Source organism: Tenrec ecaudatus, chromosome 4 (assembly GCF_050624435.1).
Source record: "Tenrec ecaudatus isolate mTenEca1 chromosome 4, mTenEca1.hap1, whole genome shotgun sequence".
NCBI lineage: Eukaryota > Metazoa > Chordata > Mammalia > Afrosoricida > Tenrecidae > Tenrec > Tenrec ecaudatus.
Window position 1 is genome coordinate 98071907 of NC_134533.1, and position 14674 is coordinate 98086580.

The following is a 14674-nucleotide window of genomic DNA, read 5'->3' on the forward strand; positions in this document are numbered from 1 at the left end:
AACTGCTAACTGAGAGGCTGACGTTTCAAACACACTAACTGCTCTGGGGAAGAATGGATTTCTGCCTGCTCTGCTAAAACTTACATACTAGGAATCCAAATGAGACATTACAGTCTGCCATATGAGTCGCTATGAGAAGGAGTCAACTTGATGAACAACAAGAACAGAAATGGGTTTTAATCCAAGTTTTAATCCCCAACACCAGCTTTGCTCCAATCACGTGTCAGCATCTGCACTGCTCCCACTACAGTTTAGGTCACCCTTTCCACACTTGGATTACAAGATGTGACTGGTTTCCCAGCTTTCATGCTGGCCTTTCTATACTCTTTACAAAGCTGAGAAAGCCCTTAAAAACTTACAGAAGGTGATTTTGCAATTAGCTCGGTTGAATAGTACATTTAAAAAATACTGAATTGACAACTGTTGTTTTCTTGGTGTTTTACATAAACAATAAAAATAACCAGGAGTCATCCTTAAAATCCCTCAAAGTTAAGAAATGCAGGAATATGTAAAGACTGTAAGAGTTCATAAAAAATTTTGTGGGAAAATTCCATTATCTTTTAATTCTATTTTACACGAACTTTTTGAAGCTCTCTCATGTTTATGGAAACCCAACAGGAAACACATGAGATACTTTATTTGTAGATAATATGATTATATATCTGAAAATTAGGAAGACTGTTAAAGTCAATCTATTCATTGAATTATGCCACTGTGTAGCTAGATTGAAGACAGTCTACAACATGATCGCTGAAGACAAAATGGGTGTGCATAAGCAAATATGGTGAAGAAAGCTGTTGTGTCTGGCTATCAAAAGAGATAGTATCTGGGGTCTTAAAGGCTTGAAGATAAACAAGTGGCCATCTAGCTGAGAAGCAACAAAGCCCATATGGAAGAAGTACACCAGTCTGTGTGATCATGAGATGTCAATGGGATCAGGTATCAGGAATCTAAGACCCAGAACAAAATCATACCCAATGCGAATGTGGAGGGGAGGCATGGAGTAGAGACCCAATGTCCCTCTGTAGACAATTGGACATCCCCTCACAGAGGGGTTACAGGGAAGAGATGAGCCAGTCAGGGTGCAGTATAGCACCAATGAAGCAAACTACTTTCCTCTAGTTCTTTGGTGCTTCCTTCCCCCCACTAGCATGACCTCAATTCTACCTTACAAATTGGATTAGACCAGAACATGCACACTGCTACAGATAAGAGCCCACAACACAGGGACTCTAGGATAGATAAACCCCTCAGGACCAATACTGAGAGTAGAGATTCCAGGAGGATTCAGGGAGGGTGTGGGGAGAAAAGTTGAATAGATCACAAGGCTGGTAGGTTTTTAACTGCTGACTTCCGAATTAGCAACCTAACACATGACTCACTATACCACAGGGATCCTCTCAGGTTGAAGTGCCCTCGAAATATAACTAGGGAGAGCTGATGAAGATCGAGGATGGCAGCCTTCAGTATGCACTAAAATTCAACGTAAAGGACTAAAACATCCTCACAACCAACTAATAGGTAACATCATGATAAGCAGAGAAAAGATTGAAGCTGTCAATTTCCTCATTTGGATTCACAACCAATGCTCGTGGAAGCAGCAGGTAAGGAATCAAAGAGCATATTTGCATTTGGATAAATCTGCTGTACAAGACCTCTTTAAAGCGTTGAAAAGCAAGGTGCACCGGACCCAAGCCATGGTATTGCCAATTAACTTCATATACATGTGAAAGCTGGGCAATGAATAAGGAAGACTGAAGAAGAATCAATGAGTGTTCGCTGCGGTGCTGAGAAAGAATCCTGAACATACCACGGACTGCCAAAGAGCAGACAGGGCAAATCTGTTTTGGAAGTAGTACAACTGGAATGCTCCTTAGAAGCCAGGAGAGCAAGACCTTTTTTTCACAAACTTTGGACATGTTCTCAGGAGAGACCAGTCCCTGGAAAAGGGCATCATGGTTGGTAGAGCAGAGGGGCAGGGAAAAAGAGAAAGACCTGGAGAAGACGCATCTACAAGATGGTTGCAACATAACACCTGTGACGGAGCAGTGTGCCATTCGTACATAGGGTCACCTTGAGCCAGAACTCACTTGAGGACCCCTAAAAACAGCAATGCATTAAAGATTCTAGAAACACTACCATAATCCTAACATGATGGTATTAATATTTGCATGGCAATGACCATATACCAAACCCATCACCCTTGAATCAGTTCGGACTCAAAGGGGAGTCTATGTACAGGGTTTCCAGAAGCAAACAGCCTCATCATTCATCTATGAAGCAAGGAATCGGTTGGAACTGAAAACCTGTGGTTACCATCCCAATGCCTAACTCACAGCACCACATGACTTTACAAAGGTTTTCAAGGAAATGGGCATAAGAACACCATAATAGATATAGAACCTAGGGTGTTTTTTTCTCATATTTATAATTTGTGTGAACCACTAACGTAAAACTTGCTGGTTCAGACTCTCCCGGTGTTGTCAGGGAAGAAAAAACCCCATTATTTGTTTCTGTAAAGATTGTTGTTGTCAGTTGTCCTTGAGCTGATTTCTACCCATAGCAACTCCTTGTATGTAGAGTAGAACTCTTTCCTAGAGTTGAAAGACTGCGAAGTTTTGGAAGCACATGGTCAGGCTTGTTTGCAAAGTGCATCTGGGTGGCTTTGAATTGCCAACCTTTGGCTAGTAGTTGAGTGTTCAATTGTTCTCACCAACCAGGGACTCCTGGTAAAGGCTACGGCCAAGGAAACCCTATGGAGCAGTGCTGCTTTAGCATCTGGAGTTGCCATGGGTTTGAGTCTACTTGTTGCAATTTGTTCTTTGTACTGCTATCTCAATGTCTGTTGAAAGTGGTTCTGAGAGGCCTTTCCCTTGGAACGACGGCAAAAACAGGGCATCAAAGTCCTCATGGCCCCCTTTTCATTGCAGAGGCAAAAGACGGCTGAATGAAAGCCACACTATTTTTCCAGAGACCCAACTTTCTAAATTTGAAGGACAATCCAAACAAGGGGCAGGAGGAGATAATTTGGGGAAATTTTGGAATTGCTTTGGAATTATTGGTCATATTTGATTGAGCGGAGATAATGCACATAAGCTCCTAACATCTTCCATCCTGTTTTCCTCTTAGTTTATTTCTTAGCACATCAAGCTACAATTTTCATGTTTTCTTTGGTTTGCTTTGTCTCTCAGTTCCACTAACATACAAGCTCCTTGGTGTAAGAAACACAAGTGCTTTGTACATGGTGGTTACTCAATTTGTTCAATAAATTAATTATTGTGCAGCAACAAAAAATGTGTTTACCACAAAGGCTTCACAATAACCTGGCCCATTGCCACTTAACTTCTGCTCCCAGAAGAATAAGGAAGAAACCCAGAGGGCTTTTCCTTGCAGGAAAAGGTATGCTTTATGGTCAAGGGTCTGAGACAGCTCATAAAGAATGCTGTTAGCACGTATTTCACAGAGAACCCCCAGCGACCACAGCTGCAATTATGTGCCCTTTCTTTCACACGACCAAATTGGGAAGATTTCGAGTCCTCCCTCCCAAATTATAATCAAAACAAGGTTCAGTAAACAGGAAGGGAAACCAAGTGGAACTGGCTAACAAGTAATAAATCAAATGGAAGGCCACGATAGACGGAAACATATTTAAATGTGCAATAAAGGCAGGCATCCAGTTTGGAACTTAAGCAAAAATATACTTTTAAGGCTAAAAAAGGAATGTAATGCCAGAAATTAGATGGGTAAAAGTTGGAAATAGAAATACAGTAAGAGCTAGATTTAGCAATCCAACAAGAAGGTAGCATTTACCTTTCAAAAACTCAAAGAGGAGAAGCAAAATCTCATAAAAATAGGAAATGACTATAATGGAATAAGATAAAATAAGCAAAGGTGAAATATTTTATTAAGAGAAAGAAAGACAAGTGTCAGTGTAAAAAACTAAATCAGTTAAAGAAGGAACAAACTTGAAAAAAATCACCAAAGGAGGAAAAATATTAAAGTGATTAAAAAACAACTTGATAGATGTGGAAGACAGATAACATAATTTATTATGCAGATTATGGGGATACTATGAAAAAGGGGAGAAAAGGCAGTATAGAAAATATCTTTGAAGAGATTATTCAGAGATCACTAATCGATAGGAAGACCCAGGGGTAGGCTATAGTTTATGTCTCCACAGGAAAGGGAGAAAGAGAGTAGATCTCATTTTGGTGTGCCAATTCTTGAGGACGATGTCACTGCTTGAAGCAGCTCATTCCCAGTGAAGACTACAGGGCTGTCCTCAGCTTGAGACATGGCACACCCTCCCTGGAAGGCAGCATTCTGGAGGGCAGCACTGCAGATGCAGTTCTGGAAATCAGCCATCTGACCTGCCCACATGGGGGCAAACCAAGAGGGTAGTGCAATAGAGCAGCAACGGGATCACAGACAAAAGTCCCCGAGGAATCCCGACTGTAGACTTCTGACTCAGGGGTCAGTGATTGGCACCGCATCTGCACTGGTTGGGGATTACTCCCAAGGGGGCTACACTGAAAGATGTAACTGGGTGTGGGTGGGGACCCTAGAATGCTCCACGCCTGACTTCAGGAAGAGTAGTGGGGTCCCGTAGGAGGCGCATTTCTGGGTCAGAATGCTGAGGACTTTTAAAAGGGTGTCCTGGCTGTTAGGTAAGTAGGTCCAGGGTATGGGATCCTGAAAGAAAAGAGGATTAGACAGATGGATGATAACAGGGCCTACATGCTATTGAACAGAGAGATACCTATCTCTGGGTCAGGATAACAGGTAGACTTCAAGTTATTTATATGGGCTTTTTCTTTTCCATTTTTGGTTTCTATCTATATAAGATAGTCAGGATAAGCAATCCCAAGGAGTCACTGACAAGATAGATGATTGGGGGAGAGGGCATATGAGAGGAGGTGTCGGGGCGGGGGATGGGGGAGTGGGCAGTGAACCAATAACGGCAGGGACAGGGGAATAGTAAGGGTTCTAAAATTGACAGTGAGGCGGGTACAACATTCCTGGTCATGTCTGATCAATGAAATGTATCCAAGAGGAATTACTGAAATGTGAACAATGGATAAACATGATACTGGGACAGGAGGAAAGAAGAAAAAGAAAATAATAAGTATAAAGTATATAGGTATAGTTATAGATAAGTAATTGTTAATCTATGAACATATAAAGATAGGTATATTTGTTTATGTATTATATGTAAATACAATAAGGAAGTAGATGGACTTTGGGCCTCTACTTAATCTTACCTCAGTACAAGAATGGTTTGTTCTAGAAATGTGGCAATGTACAATACTCACCTTTCCAACATGATCACTGAAGATAAAATGGATACACACGTAAATGTAGTAAAGAGAGCTTATGGTGTCCGGCTATTAAATGATATAGCACCTGAGGTTAAAGACTTGAAGTTAAGCATGTAGCCTTCTAACAGAGAATCAACTAAGCCCACATGGAAGAAGCATACCAGCCTGTGTGATCATTAAGTGTTGATGGAAATAGAAGTTCAAAAAAAAAGCAATCAAATTAATGAAAAGGAGCATGGACAAAGTAGAGATCCAAAACCCACCTGGAAGATAATTGGACAGTCCCTCACAGAAGGACCATATGGAAGAGGTGTTAAATCTAGGGAGCAGTAAAAAAAAAAGATATATGTGTGTGTATGTATGTGTATATGTATATATATACCATATTAAATGAAGGGGGAAGAGCAGAGTGGAGACCCAAGGCCCAATTGTCGGCCAATGGAGATCCCCTCACAGAGGGGTTTAGGAGAGGAGATGGGTTAATTAGGGTGCGAGGTAGTACCGATGAAGAACACAGCTTTCCCCCAGATCCTGGATGCTTCCTCCCCCCAACTACCATCATCCGAATTCTACCTTGCAGGGCTGGATAGGGCAGAGGCTGTACACTGGTACATATGAGGGCTGGAGGTACAGGGAATCCAGGGTGGATGATACCTTCAGGACCAAGGGTGTGAGGGGCGATGCTGGGAGAGTGGAGGGTGAGTGGGTTGGAAAGGGGGAACTGATTACAAGGATCCACATGTGACCTCTTCCCTGGGAGATGGACAGCAGAGAAAGGGGGGAAGGGAGACTCCGGATAGGGCAAGATATGACAAAATAACGATGTATAAATTACCAAGGGCACATGAGGGAGAGGGGAGAGGGGAGGGAGGGGAAGAAAAAAAAGAGGACCTGATGCAAAGGGCTTAAGTGGAGAGCAAATGCTTTGAGAATGATTGGGGCGGGGAATGTATGGATGTGCTTTATACAATTGATGTATGTATATGTATGGATTGTGATAAGAGTTGTATGAGTCCCTAATAAAATGTAAAAAAAGAAAAGAGGAGAAAAAATGATTAAGGCAAAGAATGTACAGATGTGCTTTATACAATTGATGTATGTATATGTATGGATTGTGATAAGAGTTGTATGAGTCCCTAATAAAATGTAAAAAAAGAAAAGAGGAGAAAAAATGATTAAGGCAAAGAATGTACAGATGTGCTTTATACAATTGATGTATGTATATGTATGAAATGTGATAAGAGTTGAATGAGCCCCTAATAAATTGTTTTAAAAAAATCTAGGGAGCAGTGTAGCACTAGTGAAACACATAACTATCCTCTAGTTCTTTAACATGTTTTCCCCTTACTATTATGGTCTTTGTTTTTACCTCATTAATCTTGTTAGGCCTGCATATGTTCATTTGTCTAATTAAGAACGCTTGACGTATGAAAGACAATACAGGTAACCCTTCAGAAACAATAATAGTAACAGGGATTCCCTAAGGATATAAAAAAAGAGTGGGTGGGAAGGTAGGGGAAGGGAAAGCTGATAGCAATGAGGACTGGAAAACCCCCCTTGATGGGAATGTGTAGCAGAATTGCAGGTGAACTGATACAGGGATGGTGTAAGATATAGCAAATAATAATATGTATAACAATAAGGGCTCTGGGGGGGGTGGTAAAGCTAATATCAAAGAGTTCAAGAAAAATGAAAATGTGTTGAAACAGATGGTGGTAGCCTTTGTACAATTATATGCTTTATCTAATTGACATACAGTTGTTACAATATCAGTAAGAGCCCCCAATAAAATGTTTAATAATAATAAAAGAGATGGATTTTCAGGCTTAAAAGACTTTATTTTGTTTCAAGAAAAAGTGATAAATTAAGCTAGAACTAAGTCCTAGTGGTATTTTTAATTGCTGACTATGTCATTAAAACAAGCCCATGAGAGCTAAAAGACAACCTTGGGTGTGTACGTCGAGAATCTCTCAAGAGTACATTTGACTCACTGGACACTAATGACAGGAGACCTGAAAGCTCTGCGATGACTGAAAAACATCACACATGGAAAGTAACTGATCTGTACAGAGAAAGAAGAAAAGGACGGATCAAAGCGGCTATCAGGAGAGATTCTGGAGGAGCTAAAGCAAATGGAAGAGCTTGCAAAGAGCAGCTTGAGAAAACCAGGCATGATCATGAAAAGTGCAAACACCTAGAATCAGCAAACCACATAAAAGAACACCCTTGGAATATCTTAAGCTGAATAAAAACCAAAATAAATCAAGTCTTTAGTGGCAATATTAAGCATTTACAACCACAATTGGAAAATGCTATGCATAATCAGAGATTTTAATTTCACTCCTTAAAAAGAGAAAGAGAACGCTGGTTTGTCAGCAGGTCAGTTGGTATAAAAGGATTCTAAGTTACTGAAATTCAGAGTTTCGGAACACAAACAATTATAGTAAGTAAACCCAATAGCTGTTGTTGGCAAGTCAATTCTTACTCATAACTACTTTATATGGCAGAATATAGCTGCCCCTTAGAGTTTCCAAATGAAGAAGGGAACCTGGTGACAGAGTGGGTTGCTAACCAAAAGCTCAGGAGTTTGAACCCACCAGCCACTCCATGGAAGGAACATGAGGCAGGCTGTTTCCCTAAAGGTCTGCAGCCTCAAAACAGTTTTTGGAGTTCTTTGCTGCCCTGTAGGAACACTGTGAGTCAGAATCATGTGTTTTTTAGTCTTTATGGGGGCAGACGACCACATCTCTTCCCCACAGTTTGGCTGGTGGCCTAGAACTGCTGGTCATTTGGTTAGTAACCTATTGCTTAACCACTGTGTCACCAGGACTCTTAACAGCATCTGTAGAGTTATTAAAGATTAACTCAAAAGTCAAACTTATTGTTTCCAGTTCAATCTGTTTCACAGTGACTCTATAAGACAGGGTAGAATTGCACCCATAAGTTTTGGAAATGATAACTCTTGACGAGTAGAACATTTCATGTTTCTCCCTCGGTTTGGATGATGGTTTCAACGTGCTACCTTTGCAGCTAACAGCCCCACACGTGACTCACTATGCGACCAGAGCTTTGAAAAGATACAGGATAAACTACTGAAGAGAGAAAAACCAAAGATAGTATAAAAGAAAGGGACAAATTTGGAAACGGTATTAATAGGTAGAATGTCAAAAATTAAAATTAAAACACTATTACTTAAAAAAATATTAAAGGCTACAGTCCAGAAAGAATGATGCAATGGAAGATAGAATGGACGAAATTATCCAACACAGTACAGACATCTGTAGCAACAAGAAAAAATACTAAGAAATATCATGAGACAAGAGTGGATAAAATAAGCTAGTCCAAATATCTGTCTAACAGGTATTCTGGAGACAAACCATGGAAAGAAGCAATAGTTGATGAACACTAGGATCGTTTGTGATCTACTAATATTTAGGAAAGACACATTCTCAGGCTTAGGGTTTGGTTTGTTTTATTGGAAATAAACAATTTGGTAAATGCTACTGAAAAATTCTAGCTAGGAGTCATAAAAGCAGACACATATACACACGCAGAAAAGAATGGGGAATTAGATTAAGTATTCCAAGTAATGCTGACAGACAATGAGGCGAGGGTTGCTAGGGTGTTCACCAGCAATCAGACAGCAACAAGAGACATTGTTTGGCCTCAAACTTCAAAGTATCGAAGAAGGCGAAGTATGAGAGCACGGGTTCCTGGAAGGTCCTCACTGAAGCGCAGGGGTGGGTAGAAAAAGAAACAAGAACAAGAGAAGTATGCAGGGGCCTCGTCCACAGCGGTTCCTCCAAGTGGTTCCCTTCTGAAGGGCAACTAAAGACACAGATCAGATCGACATTTCCAGAAAACCACTGCTCTGTCTCCCAAATTAAAAGAAACCAAACATGGAATTTTCCAGGAAAGATGAAAACTTCATTGGCTTTTAAGTGCAGGAGGAAACAAATAAGCAAACAAACAAAAACACCACTCAACATTTTACTACACAACCAAGATTCTGTCCCAGAAAGCTATGTTTTCTAACAAAGAGAGGGTGGATCTAGGCGTACAGGACAGACTACGTTTAATAACATTATTATTTGAGAATAAGACTACAACAAAAAAGGGGGAAATTCTACAGTTCTCTATAGGATTTAGCAAATTCTATAGTTCTCCTGCTTTAACAAAAATTCAGCAAACACAACTAAGCACTTAATCATCTCTCTTATGTAGAAATCTATTTATTTTTGAAAGACTTAATTACATTTAGAACTGTTTAACTTATAGGTCTGTATTTCATTTTAGAATGGAGGTCTGGGGGTACATTGGTTAAAGGCTAGGCTCAGTAAAGGTTTGACCCCACCAGCTGCTCCACAGGAAGAAGATGTAGCAGTCTGCTCCCAGGACAATGAACAACCTCTGAAACACTATGGGGAAGACCCACGCTGTCCTTGCAGGGTCCCTGTGAGTCAGAACGGACTCCACGGCAATCAGCTAGGTATTCATTTTCAAAAATATATACTTATGAGTCATTAAAAATATTTCCTAGAGAAAAAAAATAAGGGGCAGAGCAGCTAAATTAGAGGACATATTAGCATCCTTATGCTGTAACTATCCTTCCCCTTCAGTATTGTACAGCAATGAACAGAATGCAAAGTTCACTGTGACCTGATAAAGGGAAGGGAAGTGATTCATTAAAAAGTGAAATCACAGGCAAGTAAGAGACCAAATAACTCCAGCGTAATTCTTATAATCAGAGCATAGTGAACACAAATGCACTGCTCATTAACAAAGTCTATCATAGGCATTTATGACCTTTGATATTAGTCTACTTTAAAAGTTCATTAAATATTTTTAAAGTTTTCAATCTTCTACATTCCTGGGGTGAGGTCAAGTTACTATGGCAGGGGCCAGACCCAATCCAGGGATACATATGGTAGCCAATTAAAATCGAGGAGGGAAAAAAAAAGACATGGATAGTGGGGGAACAGGGGGAGGGTATTGTTTATATCTCCACGGGGAAAGAGGGACCAGACTTCAATCCAGTGTTCTAAGACATGAATGCAACATACTGACATGAAGCAGGGAATCCATAGAGAGGTCTGAAAGACCAGCCCCAATCCCAACTACACGGACAGCCCTCCCTCCCCCCAGAATAATTCACTTCAGAGGACAGCACTGAAGCTTCAGCTCAGGGAGGGGCCATTTGTCATCAGAGCACACAGAAGCAAATACAGGGGGAGGAAGAGAGAGTGGAGCACATTCTGACCCACCAAGCCATGAGGATGATGTTCCTGGCTCAGAGCAGATAATGCACACAGAGGACCATAGGGCCAGCCCCACTACAAGATGCCCCACTACAAGTCACGACATCCCTCACTGACCCATAGCACTAAGGAGGCCAACACTGGAGATATAGTGTGGGAACTGTGCCTGATCTGACCCTATCACACCAAGGCAAAACATTAAGGGTGTGCAACTGAACAGCAAGGGCAGCTGAGCAACGAAGTTCCCAGGGAATACCAAAAATAGACTTTGGGGCCAGGGCGTGGCACCCCATCAGACTCAATAAGAAAATACTCCTAAAGGTCAACAAGCATACCTTGAACTATATATAGGATTTTCTCTTTTTTTGTCTTTGGTTTTCTTTGTTGTTGTTTTGGGGTTGTTGTTTTTTGCTGTCATTTTGTTTTGCTCTGTCTTGTTTTTTTTTGTGCATATTATTATCTCTGCATGTCTATCTAGATAAGATTAGCAGGATACACCATCTGGAGGAAAAAACAATGGGACAGTTCCTGGGGGGGCAGGGGAGAGGGGGAGGCAAGCAGTGGGTGGTAACAAACCCAGGGACAAGGGAACAAGTGATATAAAATTGATGGCAAGGAGGGTGGAGGAGAACTGGTAGGGCTTGATCAAAAGCAATGTAACTGAAAGGAATTACTGAAACCCAAATGAAGGCTGAACATAATAGTGGGACAAGAGGAAAGTAAAAGGAAATAGAGGAAAGAACTAGGAGACAAAAGGCCTTTACAGAGGTCTAAATACAGGTATGTACACATGTAAATATATTTATATATGGCGATGGGGAAATAGATCTACGTACCTATATTTATAGGTTTAGTATTAAGGTAGCAGATGGACATTGGGCCTCTACTCAAGTACTCCCTCGATGCAAGAATGCTTTGTTCTATTAACCTGGCATTCTGTGATGCTCACCTTCCTGACACGATCACTGAAGACAAACTGGGTACATAAGCAAATGTGGTGAAGAAAGCTGATGGTGCCCAGTTATCAAAAAATATATAAAAATATATAGATAGGTCTTAACAGCTTGAAAATAAACAAGTGGCAGCCATCTGAGAAGCAACAAAGCCCACATGGAAAAAGCACACCAGCCTGTGATCACAAGATGTCAAAGAAATCAAGGATCAGACATCAAAGACCCAGAACAAAAAATGATCCAAAGCCCCTCTGTAGGCAAGTGAACATCTCCTTACAGAAAGGTCACAGGGAGGAGACCAGCCAGTCAGGGTGCAGTAACAGCACTGATGAAACATGCAACCTTTCTCTACTTCTTTAATACTCCTAACCATCCAGCCCCACCATAATGTCCCTAATTCTACCTTACAAATGTGGCTGGGCCAGAGCATGTACATGGGTACAGATCAGAGCTGGAAACACAGAGAATCCAGGACAGATAAGCCCCTCAGGACCAATAATGAGAGTGAGAGTAGTGATAGCAGGAGGGTAAGGGAAAGGCGGGGGAAGAAAGAGGGAACCTATCAAATGATCTACTTATAACCCCCTCCCAGGGTGAGGGACAACACAAAAGTGCATGAAGGGAGACATCAGTCAGTATAAGACATGAAAAATAAAAATAATTTATAAATTATCAAGGGTTCATGAGGGAGGAAGGGTGGAGGTGGGAGGGGGGAAATGAGAAACTGATACCAAAGGCTCAAATAGAAAGAAAATGTTTTGAAAATGATGATGGCAACAAATGTACACATGTGCTTGACAAAATGGATGGATGGACGGATTGTGATAAGAATTAGACGAGCTCCCAATAAAATGATTATTTTAAAGTTTTCAATGTTGTCTTTTTTTCTTTTTCTTTTGTTAAACAGTCTTGATATCAGAAATGAGAAGCCTTAAGACCTCAAAAAGGAATGATAAATATAAATAAGTGAAAATGATAAACATAAATAAGTAAAATGAAGGAAAGAAGATAAGAGTAGAGGGAGACAGGGAGAGGAAATGAAAGAGAAATAAAGAAAATAAAGAATGATCAAATGAACTAACAAATGAGCAACAAATGAATGAATAAATAGGAGTTGTTTCTAATTTGGGTGAAGTACCAACAATTTTTATAGCTGTTTTACATCCTTATAATTACAGACGTATCCAACCATGAGCAACCCTGATTTTCACCTCAAAGACTTTCATTCTCAACCGGTTACAACTATAGTTCCCCTTCCTCCAGAAAGGCTGGGAGGCAGCAGAGAGTGGCTATTTCAGACCTGTGGAAGTAGTAGCCACTGGGGGAACCCCCAGTTTGGTGGGTGTCCAATGGAAAGGGGCCCAGAATCACCATTGATTTAGTACCTTGATGACCCCCTTGCAGCGACATGAGAGGTTTTGATCAGTTGGGTAGGGATTTGAACTTGGTAGAACTGGTCCAGGACATTTCCCCCTGTCACCAAGCTCCATTGCTTTGGGTCAACAGAGCCCAATCGAACAGGAGATCAAACTGTGTAGAGCAATGACTCAAACGTTGCTGCTCACGGTGGAGCTGTCCTGGCACAGACTCCCCAGAACTACAGTGTCGGAGTTACGTGTCATGGGGAAAATTGATGGCATTACAAGTGCAATTGCCTATACCACAAGGGGAGGATTGACAATATTGTACTTTTCTGCTCTATGGGTTTTTGTTTTCCTACCTTTAGTTTGCTTGTTTTTGTTTATTTGTCATTTGTATGTACTATTCAGTTTGTTGCTGTAGTTGGGGTAGTTGCTCTTAGGGGATTTTGAACTTGTCACAATATGACCATCAAAGTAAACCCGAGTCATGCATATCCCAGGGACAAGTAGGTGGATTCTGGGCTCCACTGAACTCTAACTCCAATGCAAGAAGCGTTCGTTCTGATAAGAGGTCCCTGCTCAACACTCACTTACATGAAATGATGACTGAAGAGAAGGGTGTTACAGCAAAGCTTGGTGAGGAAAGCAGATGGTACTTGGCTATCAATCGGAATAGTGTCTGTGGTCTTAAAAGCTTGTATTCAAACAAGCAACCATTTAATCGAGCAATCAACTAAGTCCACATGGAAGACGCACACCCACTTGTGTGATCCAAAGACAGCAATAACAAATTCAAATATAACAAAGGGAAAAATATCAGAGCCTCAAATGCAAACATCCAATTTGTAGAAGGCTATAGAGGACAGCGGGGGCCAAAAACCCATGTGTAGAGTATCTAGTCAGATCAAGCTGCTGGGAGATCCCCCTTAGCCGTAGGTAAGGATCTCACCAGAAGTACAACCAGAATGCTTCTAGGCAATGAGGAGGACAGCACTTTGTCTCATGTACTTTGGACTTATTGGCAGGAGAGATCATCACTGAGGAAAGACATCTTGGTTGGTAAAGTGGAGGGTCAATGAAAGAGAGGCAGAGCTTCAGTGAAGCGCCAGAATAATCATTTAAAAATCACAAGGGCATCTGGAGACGGAAGATGATGGAACACTTAATGGCAGACTAAAGACCTAGCACATTCTGAAACAATACAAAACACTCCAAGTTATATTTCCACTCCCAGGGAATACTGAGAGGGCTTCACATGGACCTCTACAATTTCTACTGTATGGCAAAACTGAAGATGATTTTTAATTCATTTATGAGAGCATTTGACTAAAGATGCTCAATGTAACATAGAATCCAGGACTAAAGGTTCTAGAATTTTCAGAGGCAAGTGTGCTGCAGAATCTCTCTCTCTCTCACACACATACACACGTAACTGTTATGGAAGTCAGAATACTTCCATGGGTTTTCTTCTGGATTCAACATTAACTGTGTGTGCAACTTTGTAATAAGGTCAAAATCTCTAAGATTTAGATCATCAAATACTTGTGAGAGGAAAGTTGAACTACAAAAGAGGAAATTGGGGAGAAAGTTTTAAAAAGTAGTATTTAATCTGTGCTAAGAGAGCGGATGTATTCATTTATTGAACATCTCCTTAGACAGTTGTATAGATTATAAAAGACTGAGACCTGATCATTGCTCTTGAGTTTTTACCAAAAACAAATCCATAGTCAATAAGTCATAAAGCACTGTAATAACTGATTTAATTAGATGTTTATAAAGATGGA

The 14674-nt window shown here is 40.8% G+C and overlaps 1 protein-coding gene across 1 annotated transcript in view; it reads right to left on the reverse strand.

The window, feature by feature from the left end:
- PGR (progesterone receptor) overlaps positions 1-14674 on the reverse strand; it is a 61506-nt gene that overhangs the window by 27573 nt on the left and 19259 nt on the right. The gene's annotated exons all lie outside the window — the stretch shown is intronic.